Source organism: Borostomias antarcticus, assembly GCF_949987555.1.
Source record: "Borostomias antarcticus genome assembly, chromosome: 25".
NCBI classification, from domain to species: Eukaryota; Metazoa; Chordata; class Actinopteri; order Stomiiformes; family Stomiidae; genus Borostomias; species Borostomias antarcticus.
In genome coordinates, this window is record NC_140258.1 from 9,685,456 (window position 1) to 9,704,927 (window position 19,472).

Sequence of the window (19,472 nt, forward strand, 5' to 3'; positions counted from 1 at the left end):
GAGAAGGGGGGGGAAGGAGAGAGAGAGGGAGAGAGAGGGAGAGAGAGAGACAGAGGGGGGAGAGTGAGGGAGATGTTAGTGGAGCGGCGCGGGGGGTAACTGGTGCCAGCATGATAGGTGATGTAGTGGGCATGCCAGGGACGGCCCTGCGGACTGGGCACGGACATCTGGACAGGTGGGCAAGGCAAGGCAAGTTTATTTGTAACGCACATTTCAGCAACAAGGCAATTCAAAGTGCTTTACATGAGACATTAAAAGCATCAAGACAACGTACAACACATAAAAGGTCATCTAAAACAAAACGCAGAACATTTAAAACAAAATGCAGGAAAAAGAACCCAGCAAAGCCAGCGTGGGCCAGACCAGTCTCTTTCTGCAGGGCTCCCATGAATCATTGAAGAGAGGAAGAGGAATGAAGACAATAACAGAGAGAAGAAGAGAGAAGAAGATAGAATTGGGAGAAAAAATAACTAAGAAACGCGACAGAACAATAAGAATAGAGAATCAGAAGACATCTGCAGCTATGCAACGCCTTGTTGTCTGTGTAATATTATGTCAGTTAGTTAGTATTAGCGAACTTGCGAGTTAACAGAGATGACTCGGATGAGTAAAACTAATGTTATCAATTGACAAACATATGTGTCAGGTCATGGCACAATTCACGAAGAATCAAGAAATGATTTCTCTCTCGCCGTTGACTTGCGTTTATATTTTTCCCGATTTGAGGTCCCAGGGGGGTCGTTTCCTGCTTCCGCTCAGCCACTCTACGCCAGACAAGGACACGATCTTTGTGTCAGAGCTGAGATGAAGTGCAACAATAATGGAAATGTTCCTTGACCCTGTTCTTTCCTTGCTGTCATGTACCCACACCGTGAAAATACTTTGATGGTGTGGAAGTGGAACAGAAGGAGATCTCGGCATCGGGGCGCCAGAGGGAAAGAATCCATTTCTGTTGTCTTTCACACTGAGCCAAGATCAGGGCCTCTGCATGTCTATTTGAGATTTCTACGCTCTTCCAGAAGGCTTCCAGTGTGGCCGGGGTTAAAGCACAGTTTGACACAGTACACTGCCAGCTATGAGTGTGTGGTCTTTTGAGTTACCCTCCTGTGATCACCCAACACACACACACACGCACACACGCACACACACACACAAACAAGCCCCGTTCCTGGGAGCAAGCAGCCTTTGTTATGGTTTAGTGCCCTCCTCTGGAGATTTGATATCACACTCACACAGGATACTGTGTGTGTGTGTATGTGTGTGTGTGTGTGTGTGTGTGTGTGTGTGTGTGTGTGTGTGCGCGCGCATGGGCGCAGGCACGAGTGATGGTTTACATTTCTGTTTTTGCATTTCGAAATGACATGAGGCTATTCAGATAAGAGTGTTTGTCGCTGTAGTTGCTCTAATTTCTATTAAGAACTTCCCAGACTAGGTAGACTCTGTTACTGTTTGAGTGTGTGTATGTGTGTGTGTGTGTGTATGTGTGTGTGTGTGTGTGTGTGTATGTATGGGTGCTTTAAGTAAGGCAATCACCAAAAAGCCAGCCCTAGGCCATGCATGCTCATTTCAATCATACTGTGAGTGCCGAGAGGACGGTCATACTGTGAGCGGGTACACAATCACACAATCACACACACACACACGCACACACACATGCACACAAACAGCTCTGAAGAGCACCTTACCTCAGGGTGAGTAGCCGTCTACCAGTTGAGACGAGGACCTGCAGAGACAGATGGAGGGAGAGAGAGAGAGAGAGAGAGAGAGAAAGAGAGAGAGAAAGGGAGAGAGAGAGAGGGAGAGAGAGAGAGCAAGACTCATTAAGCATCTAGCTCACAGCCGCACTGGACTCGTGCTGTTCACATCTGCATTGATGAGCATCCCACCTCAGCTAGCCAGCATTTTTAACACCGCAATAGTTACACACAGGGGACCGTGAATACACAAAAAGGAGAGAGAGAGAGAGAGAGAGAGAGAGAGAGAGAGAGAGAGACTTGATGCCCTTTAATGAGACATCCTCACAAAACACTAAAAGAGAGAGACAGACAGAAGACTTGTTTTTAAAACATGGTACACCTTCATTTAGGTAAAAAGAATAAAACATTTTTTTTTTTTTTTTTTTTAAAGGTAATAATGTCAGATGTGTCAAACTGCCCTGCAATGCAGACTGCCTTCATTGTTGTCAAGGAACAAAACGGGGTATGGATCATCAATGTCAGGGTAGCTTGGTTGACGCTAGGCTCTCTCTCCTCTCTCAAGTCCTTCACTCAGACCCACTTCCTCCCACTCCCTCTTCTCCACTGGTTAGACTGATGAACCGTGGACATGCACCAGGTTCCCAGCAGCGCAGAGCCCCAAAGGCGGAGTCTGAGGTGGGGGGGGGGGTATAGTACGGCCCCGCTGGGGGTTAGGAGAGGGGTGGTGGTGGAAGAGAGGAGCTACAGGCCTACGCAGACGTGGTGTGTGTGCCTGCAGCACTGGTCAGCAGCTAGCAGGTCTGCTGCTTCTTCACCCTCGCCTGCTCCGACAGACGCTCCCCCTGCATAAATGCATCACGTCAAGCATACATTTGCCCGGACTGGAGGGAGGTCCGTCTTGTGTGTGTGGCCGAGCTGTGCTGCTTTATTTGCAATGGCAGTCGACGCCGATGTTCGGCCGATGCATCGGTGCATCCCTAGTACACAAACATTTATGTGGGGGGGGGAGCATCTCACTGTTGTTCATTACCACACAGGAGACTTGTTTACCTCCAAAGTCACTCAGCAAATCGTATTCACAGCTTTAAAGCTCCTCCTGTGATATATGCGCTAATTAACGGTGCGTCGTCACAGAGCAATCCAGCCTGGCTGCTGATTGTACCATCTGTCTCAATGTCTCTCTGCCTGCATCAGAGGGACGATTACACGCGCATGCAAATACACACCCCGGACGCATATGCAAATGTACCCACTCACATGCTCACATGCCACACAAATGCACATGCATGCAGCAGGTGGGGGTAACACACACACACACACACACACAAGTTGCAGCGCAGGATATTCACCTGGGGCCCCTCAGGGTGAATCAAAGCCTAATAATTGTCTAATAATCAGACCACGGCAAGGTAGAGATTTAAGGGTTTACAACACTGAACCCTCCCAGACTGACAGCCTCCCTCCACCGCTCCACACACTGCCTCTGAGGATATCCTCCCCCGCTCCACACACTGCCTCTGAGGATATCCTCCACCGCTCCACACACTGCCTCTGAGGATATCCTCCCCCGCTCCACACACTGCCTCTGAGGATATCCTCCACCGCTCCACACACTGCCTCTCAGGATATCCTCCACCGCTCCACACACTGCCTCTGAGGATATCCTCCACCGCTCCACACACTGCCTCTGAGGATATCAGCAGCCCTGCTGGAACTGCTGTCTGCAAATGCCTAGTTTGGCCAATTACAATGAAACCAACAGCATCGAGCGGCATGGTGGCACAGTACATAGCACTGTCGCCTCACAGCAAGAAGGTCCGAGGTTCAACGATGTCGGCACTGGGGCTCTTCTCCCCAGGGTCGTCAGGTGCTCAGGTGGGATATCGGTTTTAAAAATTCTGGACAGAAAACCTTTTACTTATAAAAATCAAAAATCAAATCGACGATAACCGAATCGTGACCCTAAGAATCAAAATTGAATCGAATTGTGAGATCTACCAATTCCCACCCAAGCCTCTGGCTCCACTCTGGCTTGTTTACATTCCTTTGTTTTAGACATGTTCATTAACTTGCACTGCCCCTCCCAAATAAACTTGAAATGAAATCACACACACACACGCTTGACATTGAGAGAATGGAGGCAAAATGAGCTTGTTAAATAAAAGTTTTTTCTAGGAGTCCAATAAAATGAAATGTCAAAAAGGAGTAACAATGCGGTTACTCAACGTCACTCCCCAAGCGTCCATCTTGTTTAAACTCAAGCTAGGCGGGACTGGTAACCTTTCCGCAGATCCTCAGACGACCATAAAGTGAAAAGTCTAGTGCAGTGCATCCAATGCAAGCAGTTAGCATCTCTTCTAACACTCTAGCTCATAGTCAAGACAGCACTTCACTCTCGGTCTAAAACTCTCTCTCTCTCTCTCTCTCTCTCATACAGAATGTGGTTCCTACATTGCTGCTCCTACATTCCATTAATACAATAGAACATACTGTATGCCCTTTAGAAAGAGTGTCAGACTAAAACCAATTTGATTTGGACAAGTTTTGAGAGAGGGAGAGAAGGAGGCCAGGAGCACAGGGGGGGGGGGGGTAGAGGATTGTGTGTGTGTGTGTGCGTGTCTGCGTGTGTGTGTGTGTGTGTGGATGCTGGCGCTATCCAGCTCCACACTGTAGGGTCTGTGTGTGAGGAGCTGAATGGCACCCAGCGGGCAGTCCCGGCCCCCACCAGCCCCCCCTGGCTCCCACCCTCCATCTGCCTCCGTTCTCTACCGGCCCCTCGACACACTCACACACCTCCCTCATCCACCCTTCCATCCACCGGACTGAAAGGAGGCCACCAGTAAAGGGGGGGGGGAAGGGAACTGGGCCCTACACCAAACAAGCTCCCATCAAAAACAAGTCTCTATATCGCTAGTCTTTAACAAGAGAAACATGTCTCTATATCGCTAGTCTTTAACAAGAGAAACAAGTCTCTATATCGCTAGTCTTTAACAAGAGAAACATGCTTAGCCCTCTTGGATAATAGCCATCTCAAACAGTCCACATTATAGAAATATGACTAGAAAGATAGACTCCTGCCTTCGGGCCTGGTTCTGACGCAGTAAATTGTGTGTGAGATGGAACTCCAAAAAACAATGTGTGTTGGGGAGGGAGGGGGGGCTGGAGAGTCTGGGCTACAAAAAAAACACGACCACTCATCAAGCGAGACGGATTTGGAGCTGTGGTACATCAGATAAAGACAGAGACAGAGGTGAGATGGTTCTGCATTATAACAGAACTGTTTGGTGGGGGCTGGGTTTGGTCTGCGTCATGGCTGGATTAGAAACAAGGGTGACAGAAGGAGGGAGGGAGGGAGAGAGGGGTTTGTAGTACCAGACCCCACCCTATTGAGTAGGGATTCCCAAACTTTTCCATGTCAAGGTCCCACAAATAAACGTAGCCTCTGGCTGCGGCCCTGGTAATGCCATCCTGATGACGTGAGCTCACATTCTGTTTCTCTCCGCATTTGTGAATAGCGTCTAGGGTCTGGCGATGCCAGGCTAGCGGCCCTATTACAAGATGGCAAAAACCCAAAACAAAAAAACTGGCATAGACTATATAAGACGCGTTCTGTAGTCGTGCATTTCTTGCATCCGGTAAAGATAACGTGAGCTAGTTATCACAAGCAGTTGTAGGCTGATGTTTTGAATTTTTGTCAGGCAGATGCGTAGATTGGACATGACTGAAAGGGCATGGCCTCATTTTGATATGAATGGATTTTACAGTATTCAATTCATATTTTATTTTAAACCGGTACAATAATATTATGAATTTAATTTTAATTGAAGTGGATTTTGTTCATATATTTATATATATATTAATTAATTATATATAATTATTAATTAATATATTATTAATATATTATTAACTACATTTTTTTTTTTTTTCTTCTCCCTTCCATAGGATTATTCTTAAAGTGTTAGGATATAACATACCTAGGTCCTGCATAGTGATGTATTTTGGTTGTTTGACAGGAGTCATTTCAAGTAAAGATAGATATTTGTTTAAGATTGATAGCAGCTGGCAAGAAGGCTATAACCAAGAAGTGGTATAAAGCAGACCCACCTACAGAAGAAGAATGGTTGTTAATAATGAATGATATACAGGATATGGAATGTTTTACTCATAGCATCAGAACCCAGGAGAAGTAGAGATAAATGGGAGAAGTGGATAGTTCACGTGTCAATGACAACATGAGTCTAAATTATTGTATGTTTTTATTTTATGTATTGTTTTGAGGATATGTTGCAGTCCAGAGCCTTGTGTTTCTTTTTATTGTTTTTTCTTTGGTTTGTGTGTGTTTTTTAAATAATTGTTGTATTTTTTTGGATTTTTTTATTTAAAAAGTCTACCAGATTACCAGACTAGAGCATCACCAGGGAGGAAGCCCAGCGCCTGGTGAAGTCTATGGGTTCCAGACTTCAGGCAGCCATTGCCTGCAAAGGATTTGCAACCAAATATTAAAAAAGACAATTTGATTTAGGATTTGGTCCCTTAAAAAGGGAAGCACCACATATGACATTTGTTACAGTAATTAATTAATTTGAAATTACTACACCGTTCGCCTGATTTGGCAGTAAATACCCTCACATTAAAGCTGAAAATCTGCACTTCAAGCACATTTATGGACCTAACTGTATTTTCTTTTCTTTTGTAAATGCAACACAAGCATGTTGGTAGGGTGAGAGTTGGAGCGAGCAAAGCTGGACTAGGATGACGAAGCCTACGTTTCGTAGCAAACAGTCAAAACCCTTTTTTAAGCCATTTCGAGTTTTGATTGATTTTGGTAGGCTACTATCAGCCTCTACTTTATCGTGGTACAAAACAGATTTTTATCAAACCGAATGGGAAGTGGTTTTCAAGAGTTTATGGATGTAACCAGAATGAGGAAATGAAACCACTTGTCAGAACGGGAGAGTAAAACCTAAACTTGGGCCAACTGACGAAAAACCCTGACGAATAGTATTCTGTATTTATTCATTCACACCAGAGTATTCAAAGCTTGTAAAATGGTATTCGGGACAGCCCTAGAAATCAGCGGCGCTGGACAAAATGAACAGAATGCTTTAGTGACATCGATACTAAAACATCATGTCTTTGTGGGGCCTCTGGGTGTTTGGCGCCTCACAACGAGCTTAACTAAAGACATCAACGGTTGGGTTTCTGGCTGTAAATCCTGAGGTCAAAACACACACACACACACACACACTAATATAGAGAGGGTTTGGCTGAAGGCAGTGTAGTGTCGTATAACTGCTCTCTGTTTTTTGCTTCCTCGCTTCATCGCCTACTCTCTCGCTTCCAAAATGTCACCCCCCCCTCTGAGGGACACTGAAGAAGACAGGCTCTGAGACCAGTGGTTGCCATGGAAGCCATTGCCAAATGCACACACACACGGAGCAAAGCTTACCTTGCGGGACAAGCAAAATAAATAAAAAAGTGTAGGGCCAAATTATAACATGCAGGTGGGGGGGGGTTACACTGACACCCTGCAATTTGTGTCAGGAAGACTGCAACACCCTGCATTTTATGTCAGGAAGACAGGACAGCAAACAGTGTAAGATTTATGAGAGCCTGATAATTCTATTAGAGGTAACAAGGATTAATACACAGTCTCCCTGAGGCTGCTGCATGGTGACGGGATGGGGGTTGTGAGGGGGGCAAGACTGAGCCGCTGGTTGGGTAAAGAAGCAGAAGCACTCTGGAAAACTGCAACTCCCACGATTCTCCTTGGCAAAGCCTACAGTATGCTTCTCCGCAGCCCAGGCCAGTGACTACCGAGTCGCAGTTAGTGCAGCATCTGGGATGATAACCGAGAGCCTGGCAATCTGTGCGTCTGTGTGTGTGTGTGTGTCTGGGGACACACGAATCAGAGAGAGGGACAGTCAGAGAGATCAAGAAAGAGACAGATGGAGACAAGAAGAGAAAGACGAGGAAGAACGAAAACAAGCTCTTGGTTATCGTCTTTGATGCCGCTGCCCACGCTCTCTCCCACTCTCAAACACAAATACACGTCTTTGCGTGGCGTCTTTGAAGGCTGTGAGAGCGGCGCCCCAGGTGTGCTCCAGGTGAGGCCAGACGTGTCTGCGCCCCGGACCTGAATAGATCCCAGCATCATAAATGAGCCATTGCTATAGCAACGGCACAAGGTTGACTCAGCGATAGAGGGAGTGTGTTAAGGTGAACGGCCAGAGGTGGCAGACAGACACGCTCTGACTCATGAGAAAGACGGCTACTTCGTGATGCAGAAGGACGAGGTGAAGGAGTGCAGAGAGACGCTCCAGTTTGGATAACGAGAGTACACAGGAGATGTAGTGGAGGGAGGGAGGTGGGCGAACGTGGGAAGTTAGCTGTTAAAATGCTCAAGACTAAATTACCTGCGGGAGTGGAGGGTGGTGGGCAGGTCCAAGGTTTGGATCGGCGGTGTTGACAGCGAGCTGTGGGCTCCCGGGGTGACATGTGTGCAGCTGTGGCCTTGCTCCGCTGGAATAACCACGGAATAGGAGGAGCGCGGGCTACAGGATTTATGCTATTAACAGCTGAGGAGGAAGAACCAACAGGACCCCGGCTCTCAAACTCAGGAAAGCAGTTTTTATTATCGTTCCTGAGAGGCTGTGGCCACAGTCTCTCTCTCTCTCTCTCTCTCTCTCTCTCTCTCTCTCTCCCTCTCTCTCCCTCTCTCTCTGACACACACACACAGACAAGTGAGCCTATTCTGTACACTGACACAGAAGGGAACACACACCAATGGGGAGGCTGAGCCACACAAACACAAAGAGGCTCACCCACAGGCAGACACACACACACGGCAGGCACCGCAACTTGGCAGTGCTCAATTAGTTGCACATTATGAAACCACTCCAGACAAACAATGTGATAAAAAGCCAACGAGCCGATGCTAATACATCTCTATTCTTCCCTTCTCTCTCGGTTCAGGGACAAACACGACTGGTTCTGGTTGACTGGCATAGCTATGGGAAGAGGGAGGGGTGAGGGAGAGGGAGAGGACAGATGCAGAGAGAGAGAGAGAGAGAGAGAGATCGGGGAGAGAGGAGAAAAGAGAGAGATCGGGGAGAGAGGAGAAAAGAGAGAGAGAGAGAGAGAGAGAGATCGGGGAGAGAGGAGAAAAGAGAGAGAGATCGGGGGGAGAGAGAGAGAGAGAGAGAGAGAGAGAGAGAGATCGGGGAGAGAGGAGAAAAGAGAGAGAGATCGGGGAGAGAGGAGAAAAGAGAGAGAGATCGGGGAGAGAGAGAGAGAGAGAGAGAGAGAGAGGAGAAAAGAGAGAGAGAGAGAGAGAGATGGGGGAGAGAGGAGAAAAGAGAGAGAGAGAGAGAGAGAGAGAGAGATGGGGTGGCTGTAGCTCAGGAGGTAGAGCTAATGATCTAATGATCCTAGGATCAGCAGTTGGAATCGTGGCTCCTCCTGACAACATGTCCAAGTGTCCTTGGGAAGAGAGAGAGGGAGAGAGAGAGAGAGAGAGAGAGAGGGAGAGTGGAAGAGAGGTTGAAGTCCAGCACAAAGCAGTAAGAGGGATCTGCTCCTTTATTTTGAAGTTAAAAGCAATCAGACCTAATTGGGTCCTTTCATGGCCCTTATTTCCCCTCTGTCCGTCTCTCCGAGCCGCGTCTGCGTTATCGCTCAGCCCCAGTGTGCCCCTGCCTCTCCCTCATCCCCCCATTGTTCCAGCCCTATCTGCCACAGGAAATTAAACTTCCATGTTTGGGCTCTCGCGCAAGCAGAACCCGGACTCTGCTGTACCGTGCACGCAGGGCTGAAAATTAACTTTTTGGCTCACCTGCCAAGGGGACTGGTAGATTAAAAAATCCACCGGCCAAGTATATTTTTTAGCGGCCAAAATAATAAATTGCCTTTTTTGTTATACATCTGTTTCAGTACTTTTCATTCAGATAATAGTATTATGTTAAATACATGCTTAAGGAAGAGGACAAAGTAAAATAAATTCAAATAAATTAGTTTAATTCGATGCCTAGAAACATTGCAATTCATAGAAATTAAATTATTAATTTCCATTCACTTCCACGGTGTAGAATGATCCATAACTACCTAACGGTCATTCCACCTGGTTCTGGGATCAAAACTACTTGATACAATAGCCTATCGCAGAGAAATTTCAAAGATAGGCTGCTCACAGAAGCAGGAGGGTTGAGTCTTCAAAAACGCATGGTTTTGAAAGAAATGCGCTGCTAATAAACATGTTCAATCTTACGCTCAAAACCGGCTCATATTTTCACAAAATGAATCACCGGCAAACGCTTGTCTTCTTCTACGCTGCTGTCATGGGCGGTGCGCTGTGATTGGACAGCAGCACGCAGCAGCGTAGAAGACGACAAGCGGCAAATTAAATAGAAAACACGGTACCTTCGGTACCATGGACAAACCGGGTACCGTCAGTACCGCAGCAATGGAAGTACCGAATTAGTACCGAAGTACCGAGTACCGTGACAAGCCTAACCTAAACTAACACCGGAGATAAGTTGCATAAAAGGGCTGGGAGGAGTGACATCAGGTTTGAACATCAGAGAGAGACAATCAAGGAGAATTAAGTTATTGTGTAAAACTCAAAGCGTTAAGGTGTTTGAAGAGTTGTAGAGTGGAGAGGCTCAATGGGCAGGGGCTCACTGTTCAAACACCCTGGGCCTGTGACAGCGTGCTAGATATGCAGGCAGACACGGACCACGTTTCAACCTGCAGCCAGCTACTGTACCAAGAGCACCAGCAAGCAAAACCTAGGCAGGCAGAGATGCTGGGAGGGAGGAGAGGGGGGAGAATGTGTGTCTGTGCACGGGAGCGAGCAAGAGAGATAAGGGCCCAGGCATTAGCGTAGCCTCCTGCCTAGACTGAGTCCTGCCTACACAATGGGCACTATTGCAAGCCTTCATGCTTTCGTGTCCTCATTAATTAAGATAGCGCTCTGGCAAATAAACCCTCAAACCCAGAAAGGGGGGGAGAGAGTGAGAGGGAGAGAGGAGGCGGCAGAAGAAAGGTGTAGGAGTGAAATGTTTAATTTCTGTTTCATTTCTGCAAGAGTGGGTGTCAAAAAAAGAGATTCAGAGTGGGCGAGGAAGTTTGTATATTGGTGGAAATGAGAGAATGAAGGACAGGCCTGAAAAGGACAAACCCCCACCCCCAAAAAAATGGAGAAATGAACGGCATTTCCCACTAAGCCGAGAGGACGCGGTTCCAACTGGCATCTCATTACTTTGCTCTCCAGGCGGCAGGGAAACTATTAACACAACAGCTGGAGTTAGACAGGAGGAGAGAGGGGCGGGGGGGAGAAGACGAGATATATCTGCGCCTTCCGGGGTGAAAAAAGAGAAGAGCGAGATACAAGAAGAGTGTTGGTTGTGAAAGTTAAACACACTAACTCAGCACAACTATAACATCCTCATGAAGGCAAACTAGCTAACGTTAGGATAGGAGTGATGATGCACTACTAGGGTAGGGTTTTCAACCCGGATGAAAATAGGATGATAAATTGAACACACCTACTTCTCCAAAACTTAAGAACGGACATGTATGTAATGTTTTCATCATGTTTATTCAATCTTTTGCAAATAGCCTATAAAAAACGTAGAAAGTGTGACCAACCATGTTAATGTTTTAAAGCTAAAGAGGTAACATCTCTTAGCCTAGCTATCCATAGATATTTCGGTTTTCGTTCCAACTAATCCTGGTATTGACATGGCAGGGCACATCACAGTGATCAGAACACAGAGCTGTCCCCGTCCGGACCCCTGGGTCATAACAGCTTACAGGCACTGAGGGGGAGCCTACATCACGCAGACAGGCATGGACGCTGGAAATCAAATCACACACACCCTGCAATTCCAGTCGGGAGTGTGCGTGTGTGAGTGATTTTTTTATTTGTATTCAATGGAGTGAACAGGCCTAGGCTATGTTTTGTGTTTCTTGATGTGTCAGTGTGGAGCGCAGTGTGAAGTGATTCAACACACATGGAGACCACAGACTCCCAACAGGTAAGATGAACCAAGGCAAACAGTGCGGGCTGTATGGCCTTGTTCTTTAGTGTGCTTAATCGGCTTATTAGCTCCAGCAGATGAACACAGTCAGACCAGAGTCATTATCCATGACATACATAATATAGAACATGCGGTCGGTGTGTGTGTGTGGCCCCTTGAAATGGTAGCCATGAAGAAAAGTGATGATTCATTTACATATTTTGGAGGCTTAATTGGGTTGCATTCTCATGACATCAAGGATGAAGACACGACCATACGCACACACAACACAAACTACAGTATCATGTACACACACACTATCATCATGTTCAAGTATGAGGGTTTAACCGCTGGAGGAAAGAGGGTTATGCTAAAGTGCTTTTCCAACCACACAGTTGGAAGTCATAATCTATGAAATTCAATCCAAAAGATTGATATTACATTCTTCTCTCTCCTTCATTTCATTTAATGAGCAGTCAAGAAGGAAAAAAACAGCAGTGTGTTTTCCGACCGCATGGCCAACTAGGAAGTTGTAATTATCACAGCTGAGAGCGAGAGCCAGAGAGAGGGTTAGGGTTACCTTAACCCAATGTAGCAAACAGCGCAGAAATTAAGTCCCAATCACCCTCCCAATGTCAGCCTGGCTCTCTAATTTTTTTGAAATGTGATTCAGGGTCTGGAAGGCTCTCTTCCAGAGTGATCTCTTGTTTGGAATTCCAACCAGGCCAATCAGTGTCTTTTTGAATTAAACTGAGCAACGTGACTGGTTAGGGGATGAACTAAACTATCCGTATTGGGATTGATCAAGGGCGAATGTGAAATAGCAGCCACGAACTCAGCGGGTTATCCGAGATGCAATAGCAGCGACCAAAGCTCCTGCTGGCGGGGAGTGAAGCTTTTCAACTCGCCTGTCACTGGCTCCCTGGAGGAATTTAGCCTGGCTGCAATAACGTTATCGTGAACGGAATGAATATCATCTACTAGCAAACAAAACATGTTCAGCTATAATTAACCTGTTAAAACTAAGATGCCTGGATAAAAAATGTCTCCAGTGGATATATTTGACAAAAACAGTTTAATATGCAAGCCGGTTTTCATTTCATTCCATTTCACATAAACGTGAACTTGTTCGTGGACGCGCGTAGGACAGAAAAGCACAACTGCGCAAGTACAAAAGTCACCGGAAATAGCCAAATGACTAAGAATTTGCCAAGATGGCGCGGTTCAATAGGGCTTCACTTTAGATTTGGAATCCTGGGAACACTGAATGTTCCACCCCCATTGGAGCTCCGGTCTGCACCTGAACTGGGGGAGGTCAACCATGTCATGGTGGCAGACGAGGCCTTCCCCATGAAGCCTTACCTTCTCCGGCGCTACCCTGGGAAGCATCTTGAAGAGGACAAGCACATCTTCAATTATCGCCTGTCAAGAGCGCGTCCCATCTCAGAGAATCTTTGTTTTTCTCTTGTTTACAGAGTACAGCAGGCAAACCCAGTGAAGCTACTATTGATCCGTCCTTATCTACAGTAACACAGACACTCGAGCTAGCATTTAAAAAACAGGCTGCTTACGCACCCACATCCAAAAATGCCAAATACCTCACTGCAGCCCTTCCATATTACATGGCAAAGGAAATTATGCCCTTTCAAACCGTTGAGAGGCCTGGCTTTCCCTATGTTATTTGTGGTTTTTAAAATTAAAGTTGTTGAAATTATTCCAGAGTGTGTATACTTTTTGAACATTTTCAGCATATAAAAAAAATAATACAGTGATATGAAATTCTCATACCGTTACATCCCTAGTAGGGGTGCACCGATAGATCGGCAGGTGACTAGAATTGGCCGATTTTCAGCCGATCAGCCAAGATTGGTGACCAGACGAGCCGTCTCATTTTTTTTTTTATTAAACTTTTATTTTACCAGGAAGTCCTACTGAGACAGAGGTCTCTTATACAAAGGAGCCCTGGTATATCCAATTCAATATTGGAAATGTATTTTCTATTCATTTAGGCTAGATAAACATTTCGTTTCTAACTTGCAATAAGAGGAATGTTTGCCTATTATCAGCAGTGTTTCCCCTAGCATTGCCTGGAAGACCCAAAAAGTAAAAAAAACAGACTTTTAGATGTTACATTTTTAGTTTTGAGTTTATCATAGCGAAAATAATGATTGCGGATAGTGGACATTTTCTGAGGCGGCAATCTAATCATCACCTGCTGTGTGTTACTCGAGTGGATGGATACTCAGAATAAAGTTTGTCATTCATTGCGCTCCATTGTTGCGTCTCTCCATCTCTGTCGATTACCACTTCTATTCCAACCTCTTACAATCCTATGATCCGTCTTCTGCCCAACATTTTTTCTTTACCTTTTTACCTTCCACCTCTACCAAGGTTGGTAACTTTTTTGTCTACTAGCGGGTGGACGAAAACACTAAGCTGGGGAGAGATAGAAGTGGTCTAGTCAATAAGCAAGTTGTTTCCCATTTGGTTTGTAAGCAAAATAATATCTATTTACTGAACAACAGTTATGACTCTTGAGTATTTCCGTCTCTCCCCTCCCCTTCATGTATTTTACAGCAGCAGCGGCAGCCGGCCAGCCAGAGCCCAGCGGTGAGGCCGGGGCCAGGCAGGGTGAGGCCTCTCCAGAGTGATGCTTTTGAAGGATCCTCCTCAGGAACTGGAGAGCAATCGAATGGACCGCTGCAGAGCGGAGCGTGGCAGGCAGCTGCTAGCACAGACCCCGCCAAATCCCACCAAAGCCCCTCCGCTCTCAGAGAAAGAGGGAGAGAGGGAGGAGTATAGAGAGAGGGGGAGGGAGGGAGAATCAGAGGGATGAGAGTGGCAGAAAGGCAGAAAAGAAGGGGAAAGGGGTTACAAAAACCCCAAAGCAGGGAGAAGACAGAAATGGAGAAAGAGGAGTCGGAGGGGACAGAAGAGGGAGGCCGGATAAGGAGCCATTCCTTGGCTGATCTCTCTGACTCTCCCCCCGAAGTCAGTGAAGGGAGTCTAAAGACATTAGCAAGACAGAGGGAGATTTGAGAGGTGCCTTTCCCATAGGCCTTATTCCCGTCACACACACAGAGTCCAGGATGAGGGGGTCAAAGCTAGCTTAAGAATAGCCATCGGGGCGTGTGGGGGTCTCCCGCATCAAACAATGCATGATGGATAGCTGAGGAGCAATGAAGGGTGTGTGTGTGTGTGTATAAAGAGCAGGAAATCAAATCACAAAGAGTTTGGAGGGGAGGGGAGCACGCATGAGGACTGCGAGGAGCAGGACACGATGAAACCCTCATCTTTCTCTCTGGGTCATTGTTCAAGCCTCCCACCCGCCTCTTGTGCTCTCGAGTTTTGCCCCATTTTGTTTTTGTTCTTTGATCTTGAAAATTGAAGTGGAGGGCAAAAAACTGTTTAAAAAGAAAAGAGGCAGGGGGAGAGAGAGGTTTCCACGGCAATAAACACAACCCTCCAGCGCATGAGCTCACTAAGGGCCGCGGTCGTGATTGCTGTGAATGAGCCGTCAATCACTTGTAGTCATGGTGACTAGAGCGAACAAGTCCAGTCTCTCACCCTATCCAATACGATTCCTCCAATATGAATAATTGAATGATACAGGAGTCTAGCTGTGACTGGGCCTTGGCCAGTTCTAGTGTAGCAGTGCACCTAAAGCGGGGCAAAGGCAAGTTAAGCTCGCTCTGGCCTGGAGCTGGAGAGAGGAAGCATCAGGATGAGCCCACACATCATGTGTTCTCTACACATCCAGAAGTGGAGAGGATCCGCATGCAGACTTGGCCAGGCAGGCAGGGCAACAGCTGGCAGAGAGAGGTGGGAAGGGAGCCCTCAGTCTCTCCTCCAAGCCTCTGGACCCCTGTGTGGATGTCAGCCTGCCACCCTGTGGAAGTGAGATGGGCTGGACACACATCCCTGGTGAATCCTCTCAACTGGCAGGCCACAGCGGAAAAAGCTTTCTGATCTTAAACAGAGAGTGCAACTGCTGTGATTGCAGACATGACACTGTAGTAAACAGCTTAGGGGATGTTATGGTTTTGGTGGGATGGGTGGGAGGAGAAAGATATTTTCACAATGACAGCTCACCATTTCCCCTGTGAAAAACAGGTCAGCAGAGGCAACTTTACATTCCTGAGGTCACGTACGCATCACAAGATTAACAACTTGGTAGCCAAAACTTTGACGCGGCGCTAGGAGTGAGAGGTTCTTCTTTGTCGTGGAGAGCTCCCACTACGTCCTCCCCCGGATCTGGCTGATCGGCAACGGACAGTGTTCACTGGTTGCCGGGGCGGCTTGATTATAAAACGTAGTCGGCATGCTCAGACACGTCGGCAGTGGAATGTGCCTTTTACCCAGCCTCCTCTGCTCCCCTGCCTGCACTTCCCCCCAGGGTGGAGGGCTGTTGCCACAGCGACGGCGGGGTCAGAATTGGGTCGGAAGGTGAAAAAACAACCGACTCCTCCGCTGGTTAGTAAACTAGAGCACGGCAGATTCACAGACAAATGCACACGCAGACATTCTACACCCACACACAGTATTGCTATGAGGATACTTAATTGACACCGAGGCAAAAAGGCAGACATAGGCCCGTAGACACGTCACACACCAGTAAACCTCTTCCTTCCTGTACCGTCTCGACAAAAACATCCACTTCCAATAGCGTACGTCTATCACACTTCTGCTTTGTCGATCACACTCATGCTTCACTTGGAGCGAATCTGCAAGCGGAATGTTAATGTGCTGAGACACCAGGGGAGACATCGGCGTTCTCTGCTGGCTAGCTGGCTGATGGCCCCTGATGATCCCACCCTGCCAGTCTAGTCAGACCATTCATATCTCCTCAGCATCTCCTCCACACAGGGTTTCCCACAGGACTGGGGTGTATCTATGGCGGGGGGAGGGGGATGGAAGTTGACAAAGCTAGAAGTGTCTGATCTGCCTAGCTTACACCAGGCTAATGTTAACTAGTTATTAGGGTTGCATGATTATGACAAAAAATAAAAATTAACAGTTTAAGCAGCAGATCTCTAGCAACATCGATCTCAGAACCTTAACGTTAGCAGTATTGAAATTTGAGGGGCATGGCTTCATATGTGTGTGCGCATGCATATGGTGTGTGTGTGTGTGTGTGTGTGTGTGTGTGTGTGTGTGTGTGTGTGTGTGTGTGTGTGACGTGTGCATGTGGACAAGCTCTCATCAAAGCGTGCCAGTGACTTGTGTTCAACTAGACCAGACCATGAAAAAGAACAGGTTGGCAGGACTTCACATCGAAACTGTGTGTTAGTGTGTGTGTGTGTGTGTGTGTGTGTGTGTGTGACATGTGTGCGTGACGTGTGTTAGTGTGTGTGTGACAAAACCGTGCAAACACAAACAGTTGTACAGCGCACACCCACCACCTGTCACAGTCAACACCACATGGACCAAACAGTTCATCATCTTTTAAGATGGCCGAGCACCAAATCCTCAATAACACATTACAAAACTGAACAGTCAGGCTCTGTCTACGAAAGAAATATCTTAAAAGCAAAGCAGGCAGCGAGCCATAAACATAATGCACCTCTATACAGGCCTTGCTATACTGCCCCAATCCGATACCATAACTCATGGTACTTGGCTACTAGTTGGAGGGCCCTCCACTGCATATGAACTCATGACAAGCAGTGTCAGGATATGGATGATCCCCATTATAGATCATGTTCTGTGCCATAGAGCAGAGAGGGTTACTTGGTGCCGACCACCTTCAGCAGATGGGCCGAGGAGAGAAAGGGAGGGGAGAGGAATCACACTCTTAAATTAGAGCTTCCCAATCGCTGCCGACTATTGGGACTACGGACAATTAGTGCAATGCAGAATTTCAGCACATTGCATAACACATTTTTTTATAAGGCAGCATTTATATGGGGGAGAGTAGTGTGTCTGTGTGTGTGCATTAGGGCGGTGCATCTTCATTGGTCTCACGATTCTATTACAATTATCCTGTCAAAGATTCGATATCACGATGCATCATAATGCATAAAGATGCATTTCATCTTAAATTTGCTATATTATTGCACATGGCTTATCCATGCCCTCAACGGCTCTCACTTGTCATTGGCTAGCTCTGGATATGCGGTGTAACCACCGGCAGGCCAAAAATAAATAATTGTTTTAACGCCTTAACTAGCGGACATTAATATCGCTAATGTTTTTAGCATAAGTCAATGGGGTTTAACAAAGCGAAAATTAGCATTGTGGCTATAGTGGATCTGACGGAGTGAGAGACTGATGAAATAAAAAATATTTTCATAGGAAACTGTAGCTACATACATACTCCACAGTAGTCTATTGGAGCCATTTAGTAGTTACTAGCTACTAGGAAGTTATTTTGAACTTTGGTGCTTTATTGTCCAGCCGCAGCCGGAAAATCAACAAACAATGTTAGTAGGCTATAATATGGACTGTCACTGCATCGATGCAGAATCGTCCATGTCCGCGTCGCAATGCACCGATTAAACGATTAATTTCAACTCCCCTTGTGTGTGTGTGTGTGTGTGTATACGTGCAAAAGATGCATGGCCTGAGAGTAGATTGGAGTTATTCCTGGAAGAGGCTGTCAGGATGAGAGAGAACACTGTAACAAGTAGAGGCCTAAGGACAAGCCTGGTCCTCAGCCCTTGAGCAACTGAAGAGAGGAAAGAGACATTAGATTGATCAATAACCACACTCAATATAACCAACCACACACAAGTGACCTGATCGGTCAGCTAGCCAGAGCTCTTTGTCGCAGAGCCTCCATCTCTCTATCAGCCAGAGTCAAACCCATCCCCTACTCTTGTAAGGTTGTGGTCAATCAATATATTCATAATTCCCAAAGAGGTAGTTTTTGACAGTCAGGGTCCAAAACTAACACCTGCCAAGCTCCAAATGCAATCTTTCATTTGGCGAGTAAATCTTGGAAGGCTTCCTGCCGCACAATAAAAAGGAAATGCTCTACTGAGGAAAAGGAGGATGAAGTTAAACCCAAACACTTTGAGGAGGTTTTGTGTGAAGTGGAGATTGGATGACAACGGATTTTGCAGAGGATGGTTTGAGTATGATGCAATGAGTTGCTCCATCTGTCACCAGCTCGCTAAAGAAAAAAGCTGCAATTAATGCGGCAATACGTCTATGATGCTCAATGAAATGAAATGGCACAAAAAGCCAGGGTATTTATAATTTTGGCCGGTAAAAAACATGCTTGGCACGTAGATTTTTCCATCTATGAGTGCTTTACAGTGGAGAATTAAAATAAACATACAGTTCACAGAGGCAAAAATCATGATAACATGGGGGGAGGGGGGGGGTCAATAGTTGGGCTACAGATCGCCAAAAGCCTGAACAGGTGGGTCTTCAAGAGTTTTTTTTCTTTCTTCTTTCTCAGAAGTTGAGGCTCTCAGGTCCTGGGGTAGGGCATTCCAGAGCCTGAATAAATGATCAATTTTGATCAACTGATCAATCAACTCAAGAGTCAATCCACTGCTTCAGAAGGATGCCCATAGCCATGTTCTGTGTGGGTCTGCAAAGGCAGATGAACAGAGAAGGCAATATCTAGATAGAGAAGGAGAGAGAGAGGCAGAGAGAAGATGCCCGGCTATGTTAAAAAACATAACACACATGCTATCGTACACAGGCTTCCATTTCCATGTTAATTAATTCTGCAGATCCCCACTACTGACAACATCAACTGCATGCCCCTCTGATTCCAAGGGGAAGAATCCATTTGTCAACTTTG

The 19,472-nt window shown here is 46.5% G+C and overlaps 1 protein-coding gene across 1 annotated transcript in view; it reads right to left on the reverse strand.

Moving 5' to 3' along the window:
- Positions 1-19,472, reverse strand: part of ndst2a (N-deacetylase/N-sulfotransferase (heparan glucosaminyl) 2a) — a 100,849-nt gene that overhangs the window by 66,409 nt on the left and 14,968 nt on the right. The window contains exon 2 of the mRNA XM_084458923.1: positions 1,686-1,723. The gene's annotated coding sequence lies outside the window, so the exon portion shown is untranslated. The remainder of the gene's footprint in view (positions 1-1,685; positions 1,724-19,472) is intronic.